We start from the raw sequence: 18,045 nt of genomic DNA, 5'->3' as shown, positions 1-18,045 counted from the left end.
TGTACAGAGTGAAAATGAATGGTGAGAGTACAGTCCCCTGTGGGGCTCCGGTGCTGCTGACTACCTGGTTAGACTCACAACCCTTCAGTCTCACAAACTGTGGTCTGTATGTCAGGTAGTCTTTGATCCAGGAGGTTGTTGAGGCCTCCACCTGAGTCTTCTGGAGGTTCTGACAAAGCAAATCAGGTTGATTTGAACAAAACAAGATGACTGTAGTTTTCTGGATTATAAAGTCTGATCAAATGAATAATTTAGATTTAGACCAGCAACTACTAAAGTAAAACATGGTGCACTGGTATTCATATCGCTTGATCTTTTTTTTCACATTTTGTTACAGTACATCCACAAAGTGCCTGTGACTTCACACTTCACAAAACTCAAAATATGCATAATTTTCCGGAAGTGAAAGAAAAATTATGCATATTTTGAGTTTTTTTGAACAAATAATAATCTAAAATGCAGCGTGTTTTGTATTCTGCCCCTTATACTCTGATGCTCCAAAATCAAGTCAAATCACCAATGGCCTTAAAAGTTGCCTGATTAAACCTGTTTGTAATTTGCATTAACACAGATGTTCCGTGAAGGTCCCAGAGGTTTAGAAAACATTTGTGAACACACATATCACAAAAACCAAGGAACCTACCCAATAGATCAGCTGTAAAGATGTATAACACAGAGTTAATTTATAATCCCAGCCTTTAACATCTCACTGAACACTTTTCAATTCATCTACTGAACAAGAAAAAAATTATGGCTTTACCGCAAAGCTACCAAGACAAGGCCATTCACCTAAACTGACATGCTTGGCAAGAACATTAGTGAGAGCATAAGATTAGGGGGGCATGGTAATTCTGGAAGAGTTGCGGAGGACCACAGCTCAGGTGAAAGAACCTGTTAAAACTATTAGTTTTGCAGTATCAAATCTGGCCTTCATAGAAGAGTGGCAATAAAAAAGCCGTTGTTGAAAGAAAGCCATAAGAAGTCCACAAGCCACAATCCAGAAAGACGAGATAGCAAACATGCAAAAAAGTGCTCCTGTCAGATGATAACACTGCAAATCATCCTAAAAACACCATTCCCATTGTGAAACATAACAGTGGCAGTATCATGTTGTGGGGTTGCTTCTTCAGGAACATAAAAATTGGTCAAGACTCAAACACATAAATGATTGAATATAAATGCACAGCATACAATTCAGATTTTATTTCTAATAATTTTGAAGCATATAATTTTTTCTTCTGCTTCTACTATCATATAAAATTCCTCAAAAATACACATAAAACGCTTTCTTGTTTTTCTCAGACAAATAGGTGTACTATGATTTAGGTGACGTTCGTTATTTGAAAAGATAGCTGCAGATGCTGACACGAAAGAGAAAGGTGGCATACTTTTGTCTCATGCTAATATGTGTCAGATGGTAAGAATTGTTCCCCTCAGAAAATGTTTTTTTTATACTTAATTTCATTGTGTGTGAAATAGGCTGGTTCAGAAGAGTCACAACCTTTAGCAACATAAAAGCCAGGACACAAAGACTTCAGGAAGTGTGGCAAATATAAATCCAAATCTGGAAACAAGCTATAAGTGGTTGCTGAATATTTCAGTCAGTATTTGGTAAAGGCTACCGAAGGCAGACATGCTGTCACCCAGTGCAGCTGCTCCTGCAGGACAACAAAGCATCCGTAGGAGGACTTCCTGCTCGATGTTGCCATGGTTGCAAAGGTGGGGAGGGCGAGGCTGTGAGCCCTGTGAACACACACACACACACACACACACACACACACACACACACAGACACACACACACACACACACACACACACACACACACACACACACACACACACACACACACACACACACACACACACACACACAGTTTGCTGGTTGCTCAGAATGCCATCTGGAGTTGACAGCTTTCCCCTGCACGTGTCATGGAAAATAACATAATAGAGACGATCACGTGAGGGTTTCTTGTAATTTATTTTAATATTTCTAAGAATAACTATTTGCTGATATATTCCCTTACTTCTTTTCATGTGTTTTAGCCCCCACTGACAGACTTATTCACTATCGATCTCTGTTTTTCTGTTCCACAGAGCATCTCAACAGGTTGTCCATCCTCTGTCCAGCACCTCTGTGCTCTGTTGATACGCCATCGATCATCGCTCACTCTCCCTGCCCCCCACAACCCCACACCAGACCTGTCAGCAGCGGCTCAGCAGGCTGCCAGACTCACTGTTAAATGTCCCTTTATCTCTTGATGATTTAGTGTAAGATTACACTGGCTGAAAGGTATTATCATTCAGTGTGTAAATGCAGAAAAACCTCTTCAACCACTAATGATGGTGTGCTTTATTCTCCTGTGGTAGATTTTCTGCTCTTAGAATTGAGTGAAATAACATTGTGAGGTTTCATTAAGCTTGCATGGAAGTATTTTAAATCAATTTCCTTTACATTAGACTCTAAATGCCCATCATTATCTTTCATTTGGGCTGCAACTAGTATGAGCTGGTTGAAATAGAAAAGAAAACCCTTTGTCTGAATTTGTTCGATTCATCTTAATGGTCCCAGTCAGATCCACTTTTCCTTTTTTTGTTGTTAACTTCAATGATCTTAAAGGTTTGCACTGCTTTTAGATTATATATAGCCAGCTTGCTTTGTGTTATCTCTTCATCTATTGTGTCCATGTCTGGACTTCCATTAAAGCCTCAGGGAGCATTCATTCTGGAGATAATTCTTGCATTTGGAGTGTTTTGGGAGTTTTAGGTGTTTTGTGCATGTGCATGTAAATCCTGCTTGTCATAGTAACTGATTTATTCCATGTAGGTTTAAACTCCAAGGATGTTTTAGATACAGGAAACCAATTTTCCAGACCTACATGCACTGTGTCTGTTTTGCCACTAGAGACTGTTGTATTACAGTCAATGGAGGATTTTACACTGGATACAGCATCAGCAGTGAGGAGTCAACCCTGTTGTCTTAATTCATATTATCTTTTATATTCCAGCATAAAGACTGTTGCTGTCCTACACAGCTTCTGTGACTAAAGTCATGCAATTAAAGGATCCAATACCGATCCAGGTGGAGAGTGATAGCGTCATATCTCAAAGGGATTGAAATGATTATACAGTCACAAAGTTACGTCAACCATACTTTGACCTTTAGAAACAGATAATGATCTTTTTTCCTGCCAAGCCGCCTAACTGTGACATTTACTTCAAGCAGGTGAGAGGGCAGACCATCATATTGGTTGCAATAAATGTGACAAGAAACCAGAAACTAAGAGTTGCAGCAGCACCTCTTTGTTTTTCAAATGAAAAAGGAAGCGTTTTTTCAATAACAGAGCTAGAGAGAAAATGAAAGCAGGAGGAGTTAGGTTTTGCCAACAACATTTGTGTCGGCTCTAATTACAGCAGCAGAGCAGGACTGCAGCTTCTCCTGAGTCTTCTCTCACTTTTTTTCTTTTGGGCTGAGACCAGTCAGCAGTAATCTGTTGTGTCACAGAGGCAGATCTGCTTATCGACCCTGGCATAATACAGCAGCAAACATCCCCCCTCAAGAGACACATGCATGCACACAAGCATATGATTAAACTGAGATATAGACACATTTATGGATAACTGAGGCTATTAAAGACAGCCTGATCATAAAGTAAACACTGGAAGGAGGGAACACAAGTAATGTTTGGGAGACAAATTGATGCATTATTGCATATTATTGCATATAATAATAATAATAATATAATATAATAATAATACATGTTTTTGATGTTTTTTCATATAAAATTTAAACATGTCTGTGCATTTGTATTCAGCCACAGTCAATAATTGGTAGAACCACATGTCTCCTCATCTACTGCTGCAAGTCATTTAGACTATTTACCAGGTTTGCACATCTAGAGGTTGAAGATTTCAATCCTTCTTTGTAAGAAAGCTAAAATTCTGTTAGATTGGATAGAAAGCATCCATATACAGCAAGTACTGCCACATTTTCTTAATTTGATTTAGGTCTGGACTTTGACTGGGCCATTCTAAAACAAATAAATGCATTGATCTAAACTTTTCCATTATGGCTCTTACTGTATGTTTATGGTCACCGTGATGCTGCAAGGTGAACCTCAGCCCCTGTCTCAAGTCTTTTCAGGATTGCTCTGTATGCAGCTCCATTCATCTTCCCCTCAACTCAGATCAATATTTTGGGGTTTGCCGAGGAAAAACCTTCCCACGGCATGATACTGTCACCACCATGTTTAACTGTGGGGTTGGTTTGTGGTGGTCATGTAAATTTGGAAGCCTCTTTTATTAAACGCTAAAGGACGCTTTTTTTTTTGCAATCTCCATGTTTTGTTACTTAAGTGGCAAGGGAGGTGGAAGTCAACCTGCCACTGTTACTCCCCTTATCAACAAGAAAGGTGGTCATATTTCTGAATCGGCTGATTTGCAAAACGGTAAGCAGGGGTTATTGCTCGTGGGTGTGTTGTAGTTTTTGTTGTAGTTTTTAACGAAGGTCTGTGCAGCCACTTGGCCAGGGGATTTAGGGTGAAAAAACAAGACCACCTATGTGTGTGTGATGTGTGGTATCTTTCCTGGCCATAAACACACACTAGGTAAGTTGTGCTGAAGAGCACCTTGATAGAACAGATTTATCATGTCTTGATTTCTTCTTTAGCAGTTAAAATAGAAGAAAGCAGAAAAAGATGTGATGACTTTAACCTTTTAGGAGTTTTTTTTAAACATTTTATGTGTAATGCTCCATATTAACCCTGCTAAGCTCCGATTCAGGCCTCCTTTGGTTCCATGATGCTTTATTGATTTTTGAAAGCCCACGTGTGTGGGATATTGTCAGCTTCAAAGCTCGAGATATTGTTTTAGAAACTAACTCTGGTTATAACAACTTCATCCCGGCCTTGTCTGCTATGTTTTTCAGTCTTCACGATGCTGTTTGTTCACTAATGTTCTCCAACAATCTTCTGAGGCCTTCACAGAACAACTGGATTTATACTGAGATTAAACTACACATATGTGAGCCCTATTGGCTAATTAGGTGACTTCTATTGGCAGCTGGTTATTTAGGGTTATCACAGGGTGCTCAGTACAATGCATGTCACAGATTTCAGATTTTTATTTGTAAAATGTTGAAAACCAAATATATATATTTTCTTGCACTGCAGAATTAGGGTTATCGTGCATTGTGTTGGTCTGTTGCATACAATCCCAACATAACAAAACATAAAGTTCTTACTTTTGCAACACACTGTTTGGATTTCTAGATTTCCAACACTGCAACACTGAAGAGAATACATTCCTCTAAAAGTCCTCTTATGATAAATCTCAATGGAAATTTGCTTACTTTCAATTACACAGCAAGTTTTGTTGTTTGTGATCATTAGAACATGGCCATTAAGTGCTTGGTTGCACCAAGAGGATAAAGGCGAGTCTCTGAGTAAATGAGGAAGGGGAGCAGTAATTATGAGAACAAAGCAATGAATCAACATAAAAACACCTGTTAGTTTCAAAGCCCACTTTGAAACAAAGAAAATGGTGTGCTCTGTCCCTGCTTATCCCTGAGCACAGAGTTGTAGGAAGGAGCTTCAGTACCAAACTCTGTGTGAATGCAACTCACGTACTTTTCCTTATTCTACCTCCACTGCTTTAACTCTGCTCTGTTGATCAGATTCACTCTGCAGACAGACACCGATCAGCAGATCAGGAGGCAGGGATGTCTTTTAACTGCCCTGTTTGGCTTAATCTTCACAAAACTTTAAAACACGGAAGAAATTCGAATTTTAGATGTTTTAAGAAAACTCACATCAACAATGGCATGACGTGTGCTAATAGGAAAAGAATGACTAATTTAGTCAGAACACAAATCAAGCGTTTAGTTAATCTTAATTTAACACACGGGAGAGGCTAAATGTACATCCTTCAATCAAACGAGGTGTGAAAATTTTGACAGGTGGGCGAGACTTCCGGTGGCTGGGACATCCTAGGGCGGGACTTCCGGTGGTGGGCCTTCCGGTGACGTAACCGGATATCGTCATTAACCAGATGTTGTCATTAGCCGGATATCGTCATTAACCGGATGTTGTCATTAGCCGGATGTTGTCATTACAAGGAAGCTAATCTTTCTACTTGTATGTTTTTAGATGTTTTTTACATCTAAAAACAAAACATGCAGTTTCTCCACTTTAAAGGAACAGTCAATTTAATGCAGGCACATCACACAAAATTCTGATAAAAAGAGAGAACCTGACAGAATTATAAATTCTGTGCTCAGTATGCTGTTTCCAAATTAGAAATGGATTCTACAGCTAAAAGACTTTGTTTGGAATCATGACTCCATTTGGTAAAATGGATGATAATTTTAGTTACCATAAGCTTTTCTTTTTTCATCTTAGAGCAATAGTTATTGAGGATTTAGAGAAAACAGTTTTCTCCTCATCCCACGTGGGAGCCAGAGGTTGTAACCTGTATGTCTATGTACGTCACAAGAAACTGAAAAAATTAAAAATAAAGGTTATAGAGTCCTCAGACATGTCACTGTTTATTGAATTAAGGCAGACATCCACAGCTGTTTCTTGTGTATTGTCTCAGACAAAGTTTTCACACTGACTGTGCTCTTTTCCTGGCCCAAAGTCTCGAGCATTGTCTCAGTCAATACACATCCACTGTTTATTGAATAGGTGATCAGACCTCAGACATCCGCAGCTGTTTCTTGCATATTGTCTCAGACAAAAGTTTTCACACCAACTGTAGTCAAAGTAATTAAGAGGACTGTGCTCTTTTCCTGGCCATAAGTCTCGAGCATTGCCTCTGACAATTCCCATCCCCTGTTTATTGAATTAACACGTCTGCGCTGTTGCTGAGGTGTCTCGGGGGGGTATGGCCAAGGGGCGTAACTATGCGCGCTGATTGGATTTTGTCATTAGGGGGCGAATCTAGAATCAACAAATTAAAAAAACAGAGGGGCGTTGTTCAGTGTTTGTTTTAAATACTAGCGGAAAACGCAACAATTTACCTGCAGCATTCGCTGGAAAAGAACGCTTGTAAAACAATGGTTAGAGTTAAGAGAGTTTTTCATCAACCCGGGGAGAAAAGCAAGGTGTGCCAAGATGATGAGCAACCATCTACATCATCTATTTCCTCATCTGAGATACCTATCGGAATTCCTATCGTAACATACTCTGCAGATGATGATCCAACTTCACCAACAACAATGGATGAAAAACAGGCCTCAGGTCAGCTAAGACGTACGTCTCTTCTGTGTGAAACCCCAGTAACCGTCTACAGGCATACATGCCATGAATTGGATGCCCCGAAGAAATCAACATATTACCTATGCAAGGTACAAAGGCCTCCGTTTGACACTCTGCAGGAAGAGTGGTCTTTGGAACCATATGGCCTGAGCGGTAGCTGGGGGTATATTTTCATGTACGAAATAGGAGAGCTCTGCCTGTATCAATTGGATCAAGACGAGGTATTTAATGGATCATTGGCTCTGTGTACTCACCCACAACAACTGGGCTGTGTTATGGCTGGCAATCCCACACCTTAACGATAACCCTGAATCAGTCTCAGTGTACGAGAGGGAGGATGAAGATGAAAGCTCTCCTCAACCAGCAAAAAGGATGAGAATGTGTCCTTCCGATGTTGAAATAGCTGTGAGAGAACCTCTCTTTAGTGCAGTGTGGGGGTCAAAAACCACAGCAAATGGCCGTTGGTCTTTTCAGGCAAGCAAACGCAAGAATAACCAGACGACCCCCTCAGATTTGTTTGTGTTGGAGGCATTCAATCAGAACTGCGGTGTATTCAAGACTGCGCTGGCTCTACCGTATGATGCTTGGGTTGAGAAGATGAATGGAATTGGACAGCGTCTTTCCAACCTTTTCCAAAACTCACGCTGCTGGATTGATGTTATGTCAGTGAAAAGAATCCTGACGTTCCCTGTTGTGGATCTAAAGCCCACCCTCTTTTGAGGACCCACCCCCTTTTGAGGACCAACTCCCCTTCTTGAGGACCCTCCCACCTTCCTGCGCTATATATCAGGGTCTAACTGCGAGCTCACAGACTCTTCTTCTTCACAACGGCAGGCGGCAGACCTTGAGAATGTATGGAGCATACGGGAAAACACCATACTGGGACCTCTACAACCAGCAAGAAGAGACCGTCTTCTCTTCTCTCCAGACCTCTACTCACCAGCCACCTCATCGTCGCAGCTCTTTGAGTCCCTATTCAGTCCAGGGACACCGACAGGATACAACTTCAGATTGTATCATCCGCCTTCTCCCTACCTCTATTCTCCACTATGTGTGGCTGAGTGTACACACAGATATCCAACCTGAAGACAAGAGGGTGATCGTGGAGGACGAGGCAATCATCAGATACTCACCCTCCCCACAAACTCCAGACCCGATACCTGCCCCTCAGCCTTCACCAGAGGAGGAGGAGAGTAATCAGGGTGATGAAATTGACGGCTGGATCTTAACCGCTCTCATCAATATGGTGAAAACAGCGATACTTCATTTATTCAACATAATCAGTTTGAACTATGTCAAAGAAACCTGTTACGGGTGCATAACGAACCACCTGAGCCAACGACAGCATCAGTGCCTGGAGATATTGGAGGAGGAGTATTACCAAATCAACTTTCAACGCATCGTGCGACGACTCATAAACCCCAAGCTCCTTCCTGCTATTCAGAAACTTCTGACACTTCGACGCATACAAGCAGATGACTTCAGAGTGAAAACGATTGCAGAGACGGTTTTATATGAACTGAAATTGGTACAAGGCTTCCATAGTGCAATCACGGATATGTACAATAAGATGAACGGTAATGACTGTCTCAAGCAGCTTAACTTTGTTTCAGAGTGCTACGATCTGATCTCAGATGATTGATGACTTGTTTTGTCTTTTCTGTATTCTCTCTCGGCTTTCTACTGGTATACATATATAACAGTTTTGTTTTTTAAAGATTGCAATGTTTGAATTGATCTTTATTACCTGAATGTGGTTTTTTTCTGTTTCTCTATTAAATATGGGTACAAAATAAAAAAATAAGTATAAATATACCCTCAGGTGTTTTTGTTTCATTATTTAACAAGTAGTCGTCAGAGTGAGCATAAAACTGGGATGTCTGAAAGAAGGATCATGAAAAATGTATATTACAACCCATCAAATCCGGGAAGTTTAGGGGGTTTAGAAAGGTTGAGGAGGGTTTTGCAAAATGAAATGGGGAAGAAGGTAGCGGTTGAAAAAGTTAAAGATTTTCTATCGGGAGAAGATACCTATACTCTACATAAACCTGCAAGAATAAAGTTCCCGAGAAACAAAGTTTTTGTCACCAGACCACTGAGACAGTTCCAAGCCGAACTCTGTGACATGCAAGCTCTGGCCAAGGAAAATGACGGTTACAATTATTTATTAACAGTCATTGACATCTTTTCAAAGAGGGCATATGTACGGGTTTTGAAGAGGAAAACTGCTGCAGAGGTGCTAAAGGCTTTTGAATCCGTTTTTAAAGAAAGTCAGGTCCCAAAAAAACTTCAGACTGATGCAGGGAAATAATTTTTTAACAAGAAATTTAAGCTTCTAATGGAGAAACACAGTATTGAACATTTTGCCACAGCAAGTGAAGCAAAAGCCTCTGTGGTTGAGAAGTTTAACCGTACGTTAAAAACAAGGATGTGGAGATTTTACTGCTAACAACACCCGGCGGTACATTGATGTCCTGCAAAATTTAGCTAGAAGCTACAACCACAGCTACCACACCAGCATTAAGATGAGCCCAATGGAAATGACCTCAGAAAATGCCTTTCAAGTGTTTCAGAATCTGTACGATGTTACCTCCAACAGATATTGCAGGGCCTCAGTAACAATGTTTAAACAGGGGGATCTTGTCAGAATATCCAAGGTACGTGGAGAGTTTGACAAAAAATACAAACAGAGTTTTACGGATGAAGTGTTTACAGCGTATGAGCGGATACCCCGTTCTCCTCCTGTATACAAACTCAAAGATTTGGATGGAGAACCTATTGAGGGTTCTTTTTACGCTGAGGAACTTCAAAAAGTAAAAATATTTAAGGACAAGATGTATCAAGTGGAGAAAATATTAAATCAACGCACCGTCAAGGGTGTCAAACAGGTTTTTGTACGCTGGAAAAATTGGCCTGAGAAATTCAACAGTTGGATCAAGTTTGATGAACTACGAAATTTATAAAATAGGTGTGTGCTAAAACCTTACGATTCATACAGCATCATGGAACGCAAGGCAGAGGATGACGGTTTTTACGTTACCCTTCCCTCTAATGCTAGCAAGGAAGTGTTTAAAAATAATACCAGTTCGAGTTTCCATGTAAATTTAGCTCAACATATTGATTTAGAAGGCCAATGGATGGTTGCATTAGCAGAGATTTCATATCCCCATACATGGTATAATTTACCGGATCATGATGTCTACTTTGAATGGAGGAAGGTTGGCGATGTGGAGATCAGAAGTGGCTACTATAACAGCGTTATTCAACTCGAGATAGAGATGGAACTGTTTTTCAAAAAAAATGAACTCGGGTATCCGCATTAAATTCAGCAAAGTTCAAAAGAGATTTGCATTTCAAGCAACACTCTAGCTTATATGATGGGCGTGAAACCAGGAGAATGGATTAATGTAGTTGAACCAACACTGGCTCCTTTTCCGGCAGATATAAAGGCTGGTTTCTCTCACCTATACTGTTACAGCGACGTGGTCATCCCGCAAATAGTAGGCGACACTTTTGCACCTTTACTGCGGACCGTCAAAGTACAAGGCGACTTCAGTGATATGGTTACTCTGATGTTTAACCCCGCCCACTACCTTCCAGTTTCCAGAAGACATATTGAAAATATCCATATAGAAATTAAATCGGACCAAAATGTTCCTTTAAATTTCGTCTATGGAAAGACCATCGTAAGACTACACTTCAAATCGGTGATATCAGAACGTAGCCTGAGATAAATTTTATTTGTATAAACAGAGATATATATAACCTCTAAGACTGATTGGTTATCATTCATATTACCCTGGTCCTTCAACACTGCATCAAGCAGGCAAGGGAGAAGATGGCACATCTAAGTCTGAGACGTGATCCAAATCGCTTTGTAAATTACTATGTAAGTCAATCAGGCGGTAATCTGCCAGGGTTTTATGGGGCCCCGGTTATGTACGGACGCGGAATTGAATCATTATTTTCAAAATTATTCCGCTTCGTATCCCCTCTGGTTAAAAAAGGATTTGCAATTGCAAAACCCCATCTTAAAACGGCTGCATCAAATATCGCTTCGGATGTCATCGGTAGAGCCGTGAGTAAAATGAGTAGTTCTACACACACCGACAGTCAAGAAGGTTCAGGAATTATGGTTTTATCCAAAAGACCCAGAACAAGACCCCCTGGTGATCGTTCAAGGACGGTTAAAAAACAACGACAAGCATGAAAAAGGAGATCAGTTGGAGCTGACAAACGAAGAGGAAGGAAGTCATCCACAAGTTTTGATATATTTAAATAATGGCCCTTTTACATAACAAATCATCAGAGTGCACGCTGGCAGAGTTGGACTTATTTTCTGCCCCGATGACGCAGCTATCGATCGAAGATAAAATTTACACCGAGATCCAGCCTTTATCAGCAATCACTGATGGAGGCCCGATCGAGTTTTTCATTCCGGGAGACGGAGAAAAGTATCTAGATCTCAACGATACGCTGTTGCATCTCACAGTGAAAATTACTAACGAGGATGGAACAAACCTGCCGGATGATGCACCTGTAGGGCTCATCAACTACCCGTTAAACACCATCTTCAGTCAGTGTGATGTCACTCTCGGAGATCGATTGATTTCACAATCCAGCGCTACACATCCATATAGAGCCATGATTGAGACATTGTTAAACTTTTCTGAGGATTCTTTAAAAAGCCAGTTTAGCTCTGGTCGTTTTTTATAAAGACACTGCAGGTGCTCTGAACTCTATTGTTACAACTAACGGCCCTAACCAAGGTCTTAACAGCAGAGCAGGCTTTACAGCAAATTCCAGGGAGGTACATCTCCTAGGCCCCCTGCATGCAGACATATTTTTCTGCGAGAGACTTCTTTTAAACTCTGTTGACCTCAAAATTAAACTTACAAGAGCCAATGATTCTTTTTGTCTCATGGCAGCAAGAGACTCCACTTACAAACTCAGGATATTAGGAGCATCTCTTTTCATCAAAAAAGTTACCGTCTCTCCAGCTGTACGACTGGGTCACACTACAGCTTTAATGAAAGCAAATGCTCTGTATCCACTTTCACGTGTGAATGTAAAAACATATTCCATCCCTGAAAATTCAAGGGTATGCAACCAAGAGAATCTTTTCTTAGGCATCTTTCCCAAGTATGTGGTGATTGCATTACTGGATCATGACGCTTTTACAGGAACACGCAATCTCAATCCGTTTGACTTTAATCATTTTGATATGGAATATTTAACTTTGTGTAAGGATGGTAGACAAATTCCTGCTAAAGCCTTCCAGCCCAATTTTAACCAAGGTCATTCAGTGAGAGAGTATTACAACTTGTTTACGGCTACAGGACGACATCTAAAAGATCTTCCGCTGAGTATAACACGTCAACGTTAATCAAGGATACTCTCTATTCACATTTAATCTTAACCCGCGTGAGGACACAGATGCTCTATCTCCAGTTTCCAGTGGGAATTTAAGACTGGAAATGCATTTCAGAAACCCGTTGCCTCATACCACCACGCTGATCATCTACGCTTGTTATGACTCTATTTTAGAGATTGATTCAAAGAGGCGTGTGCTGGTGGATTATTATTAATCTAATCAGACATGAATAATCATGAAATTGAGAACCTGCTGCATCATCTGCTGGGAGATTTGTTTTGTGGTGTATGGCCGGCCTACTTTATTGTGAACACACATCCTTCACACATGCCTGGAGAACACTGGTTAGCTCTGAGTTTGGATGTGAATGGTCAATCCAGCTTTTTTGACTCTTATGGATTCTCTCCGGATTTTGAGTTATACCCGTCAAGCATCGTAACATTTTTAGAAGACAGATCCTCAAAAATATTGTATCATAATAATCAGCTTTAAAACACTCTGTCCACTGTGTGCGGTCACCATTGCATTTTTTATCTATGTCATAGAGCGTGCGGATTATCACTGCAGCAAGTGTTGTCAAAATACACCGGAGATGTGATTAAGAATGATTTAATGGTATCTAACTTTGTGAAAAAATATCAGAAATGTGTCATTAATCAAAGTTGTACATTTTATACTCACGGAACATGCTCTTTGGAGATGTTTCTGGATTGTTATCGAATTTAAATTGTAATTTTTTTTTTCATTGTTTGTTTTTTCTTATGATTTAATATTTGTGTAATGACATCATATGTTAGTGTGTGAAGTAGAGAACGAAGCTAGACTTGAAAATATAATCAATAAATATTTTATTGAATAAAAGAAATACGCTACATGTTTAATTTTCTTATAACGGTTTATGGTGAAAATGTAATCCATCAGACTAAGGTAATGTCGTCTTACGAAGAGACTTTTTTGACTTCCCATCAGCATTTTTTGGATCTTCCAGCTCGGATCTCGACCAATGGGGAGAATGAGTTATCTGCCTTCTTCTTCTTGTTCTTCTCTGCTTAACGCTGGGGGGTGTACCCCCATTTTCAATAGATGTACCCTCTGTTTTGAACCGTCTATATTCATCATGAGCATAAGGGTTAATGACTGAAGATATGGGGATGTTTACCTCTGACAAGGTATGTAGAAAGTCTGACCTTCCTCGGGGTAGCGGTCCTCCATATTTTTTAAACGGAAGGATGAGATTTTTCAACAAGTCAATCATGTGGGACCCTTTTATAACATTTCCTTTAAATACAAATTCACCTCGCGAAGTCCAACTCTCACTTCTTTTGGATAATTTCTTCAAAATGTACTCAGCATTTTTACAGTTATGCTTCGGTAGGCTTTTTAGTACATCCATAACAATCTGATCCGAAGCAACCTGGTCATGCCCCGGGACCTGTTTTTCTTCATGCTGCTCATGGTCTGGAGTCTCGCTCGATGTGTCACGCTGAAGCGTCAAACTCACCCACTGTTCTTCTTTCACACCCTGCTTGAGTAGAGTGAGATACCTCTGCAAAAGTGCATCGCATTTCTTAATTTTTTCATAAGAAGTCAAACCGGGCTCGTTCAATATTGCTCTCATTTCAGCATCCAAATTCTCCTCTGCCGTCTTGTCTGATGGACGTCTCTGACTGGGTCAGACGCCTGAACTGATGAGGGGAAATGAGAAACATCTTCTGCGATGTTCTGAAAGACATTATCTCCTGATGATTCCACCCACTAGATCGCCGATCAAGGGAGCAAGAGCCGTTAAGATGGAGAGAATAAAACCACCTCCTTGACTTTTGAGAGCCAACTGTTTCCGCTTGATACCAGTTGTTCTATCAGCCAACAATCTGATGATTTTTCTTTGCTTCTTCAATTTCCGGTGTTGAGAGGGTGATAGTTTAATGTTACCTTTTAAAATGTTCAGAGCAATCTCACACAGAGCCTGAAGAAAGTCGGGTGAGCAGTGTGCGAGAATATCCTTACGTTTCTGTGGACAGGCCTGGTACAAAGCTCTGAATAATGGGACATTCCTTTTTATACGTGCAGAAATGATGACTTACTTTGTTTTGGGCATGTACACAGCAGGCCACTGGCAAGGAAGTATGCCTGTTCTCAGTCTGAAATGTTCTGGGCAGGTAGGCGTGAAATCGATGATTAAATAACCATGAGCTTCTCTCGTTGCGTCTTCAAAACTCTCCAGGAAGACACCCTTTTGCAATGGAAACAGTATATTCAACTGCAGTTTATCTCTCGGGTTTTTAAACACCATATAACTACAGTTCAAACTAATAGTGCGACTGTACTTTCCCTGATAAAATACCTTCTGAGTCAACATGACGCTCATATTACGATGGTGACAAAACTGGGTAAAGACCTTCATCACGTTTTCATCATCTGAGGCTTGAGCGATAACATCGTCTAGAATGATCAGATGGTTCTGATCAGGAGGAAACAGGTTTTCATCTTCAAAAGAATGAGGCAATCCTTCCACAAATTTAATATTTTTATTCATCTTCTGCAATTCAGCATACATCGGCTGAAAAGATGTGTAAATCCACATAATATTTTCTGGAACAACATCCATGACATGATTACAATTCTGCAAAACACTTTTTACAAAAAAGGTTTTTCCGCAACCGCTGGGTCCTATTATCACGTATAACTAGCTTTTTCTGGTTTTTGGTTTGATATGCATAACTCTTGGGTCCTATTGATGCAAACTCCGAAATGCTGTCTCCCGCGAGCTCGTCAGTAAGATCACCCAGATAATTTCCAAGCTCCAAAGGAGTTTCACCTCTTTTTGTCACATAAATCAAACTGTCCGTGTCAATATAAATCAATCTGTCCTGCAATTGCTCCATGCTGCTGAGAAGTTTTAAACGTGCATAAGCAGTGGTGAATGCAGCAATAAACACATTGTTTACTTTGCTTGGGGGAGAGATGACACGTTTGCTGTAGTTCCACTGCACTACACACATTTCAGGGTTGAAAAAATGAAAATAGTTAACCCTGTATTTACTCGAGAACATGAAGCTGAAAAACTCATCAGGGTTAGTGATGACTGTGGTCTGAGACAGATCACTTCGCTGCGCAAACTTTCCCCAAAAGTTGTTTAAGCACAGTTTTGCTACCTGTCTTTTGGCAGGGTTCACCTCGATTTTGTCTGCGTCTAATTGGATACCCTGGTGGAGTTTGTAGTCTGCGACATACTTTAGCCTGCTCTCCTCATCCACCCCGTCAGAAGGGTAGCCTGAAGCCTCCTGCTTACCCTTTAAAAAGCAATGAATGTAACCTTTAAAGATTGTGTCACTGGTCTTCTCAAAATGCCAAACTTCAGTGATTTTGGCGAGGCGATAACCACACTGCAATGCTTTACAAAACTCTACACTCAGCCACACACCTGTCAGAGCTCTGTCCTCATCATTATGCCTGCAGGGACCTGACTGGTTATTTATTTCAGCACATGTGCGGCAGAGAGTAAACACCAGTTTACCTTGGGATGTTCTGTAAGGCAAAACAGGGAAAAAGAGACCTCGTGGGGGGTAGACCACAGCTCTGACGAGGCCAAAGTAGCAGCTGGGGTCATCAACATTTTTGTAAATGATGTTGGGGTGCCCGAGGGGAAAGATGCAGCTAGCATTTACTTAAGCGTACAGAGATGTGTAATCCACATAGTGTACCGTTTCACCTGGCCCCACTGTATACCTCAACCTCATAGGGCAGGTGCGTCCACCATACAGAGCATCTCGGGGTGATAGCGGTTCGGGTGCATTAACTTTCTCAAGAAAGCTGATCACCCCCGGGTCTGATTTTTTCATTTCAGTCCACTCATGCTCCCAGATGACCTCGATACGAAGGCCATACACAGTTTGTAACACCTTGCTTCTCTCAACAGTGGCTGCATAAAACTGTTCAAATGCTACCCCTCTCAATGGACACTTGTCATGAGGCATGTAACACTTTTTACAGCCGTAGAAAAAACAGCCGTAAAATTCAAATGCAACTTTGACACCGTTAATCTCTGCATACCCATCCACAGAATATGGACCAATTTTCTTTTCCCCCATGTTTAATGCATGTTCGATGTCAATTTTTCTGCTGTCTGAAATCCAGCCAAGCCATTGAATGGACGTGCTAGAAAACGTCTTACTACTACGCCTGTAGTCCAGAGGTGAGGGGAGGGCCAAGAAATAGAATGTCCACATCATTTTTACAATAACGAAGAGCTTCCTTCTCAAAGTCAAAGACCCCTTTGCTCGCTTCTCTGTACCAGCTGTTAAACACCTGTTGTTCTTGAAGGCTCATGCGTTCTACAGCGTAGGAGGATGGAGGAGGAAAAGACTCCACATACTGGAGATGTTGTTCAGAGGAGAATAGGTGGGGGAAAAACCCTTTGGTCTGATCACTAAAACCTAATGCTTTCGGCATCGCACTAAGCTTCATACACATGAAGGACAGGCTATCAATGAATTTTAACCTGTAATCAGGATCGGTTAAACAGATAACTTTACTTTCCTGCATGATGAGATGAGGTTTAATGCCTAACTGCAGCATAGCTGTGAGAATCAGGTAGCTGTCATACCCACGTGCGTTGTGTGCTATTAAGGTAAAGCCTCTGTACATCGGTCTCCTGAAATGGAGAAGTAATTTTTGGGTGCAATTCAGTCCATAAGCATGCCATTCCACACCTTTCAGCGTTTTAACACAGACCAGATAGGGGATGTGCACACCGTTCTCGTCGATGAAGCATTCAAAATCATAAAAAACCAATTTATCATCTAACTGATTACAGGCTTGGGCGGTTTGAATGTAACACAGATGACCATCGCACGTCACATCTAAATCAGGAGGTATATTCTCACCGCAAATACGGATTGGAATAACGTATATCCTTTTGCACAACTTGCACAGTTTTACCAACTCACAGTCACTCATAGGCCTGTCAGCACTAGGTCTTTTGCGGGGTTCCCTATGTCTGCTGAAACATGAAGAATTACGACAGATTCTGTGACAACCTGCACAGGCGACAGGTTAGTTAATTTCACGCATACACTGGTATGAGTGACACACCGGACAATAGCCTTCACAATGGTGTGTCTGGCTTTTCATAGCTCCCGTAACAATATGCACAGATGTATCTCGATCCTATAAAACCCTTGAGATTTTTTATCCCATAGTAGTGACCTTGAAGTAACAGCAGAAAAAGAGGGTTTGATCGATCAGGGAAACTGGTCTCAAATTTACACAGAGCTATAGAGCCTGTAACGGTTCTGTGAAACACTACAATTTTTCTCTTTAGAATGTTTTCAAATTTACCAATGTCGCTGAAAGTTATTGCTGTCTGATCATCTAAACCAGCCCTGCGTTGCCACTCCCTCCCGAGCTCTAAAGCC

General features: G+C 40.9%; 1 protein-coding gene across 3 annotated transcripts in view; it reads left to right on the top strand.

Annotated features, from left to right (window-relative positions):
- The window catches only part of LOC124870045 (dipeptidyl aminopeptidase-like protein 6), a 172,888-nt gene that overhangs the window by 41,430 nt on the left and 113,413 nt on the right, over nt 1–18,045 (top strand). The gene's annotated exons all lie outside the window — the stretch shown is intronic.

Source organism: Girardinichthys multiradiatus, chromosome 6 (genome assembly GCF_021462225.1).
Source record: "Girardinichthys multiradiatus isolate DD_20200921_A chromosome 6, DD_fGirMul_XY1, whole genome shotgun sequence".
NCBI classification, from domain to species: Eukaryota; Metazoa; Chordata; class Actinopteri; order Cyprinodontiformes; family Goodeidae; genus Girardinichthys; species Girardinichthys multiradiatus.
Note: the sequence above shows the minus strand (reverse complement) of the source record. Positions and strands in the feature narration are given on the sequence as shown.